This window comes from Mycetomoellerius zeteki, unplaced genomic scaffold (assembly GCF_001594055.1).
Source record: "Mycetomoellerius zeteki isolate Tzet28-1 unplaced genomic scaffold, Tzet1.0 scaffold468, whole genome shotgun sequence".
Classification (NCBI taxonomy): domain Eukaryota; kingdom Metazoa; phylum Arthropoda; class Insecta; order Hymenoptera; family Formicidae; genus Mycetomoellerius; species Mycetomoellerius zeteki.
In genome coordinates, this window is record NW_017257466.1 from 39,091 (window position 1) to 39,337 (window position 247).

The window sequence follows — 247 nt, forward strand, 5'->3', positions numbered from 1 at the left end:
CGCGCCATTGCCCCCTTCGTCGGCGGCACCCCCCGAGCCGTCCTCGACGGCCGCGGGGGCGCCGACAGCCAGGGGCGCGTCCCCCGACGTCCCCCATGTCCACGCCTCAAGCGCGGCCACGAGGGCGTCAGGGTCCATGGCGCGGACTCTCCATCTCGGACGCTCTCTTCGCGCCCGTTCCCGCTCTCCCTCCCTCTTGGGGACGGAAGCCGGCGAGGTCGCCACGACCATCTCGATCAGACAATGG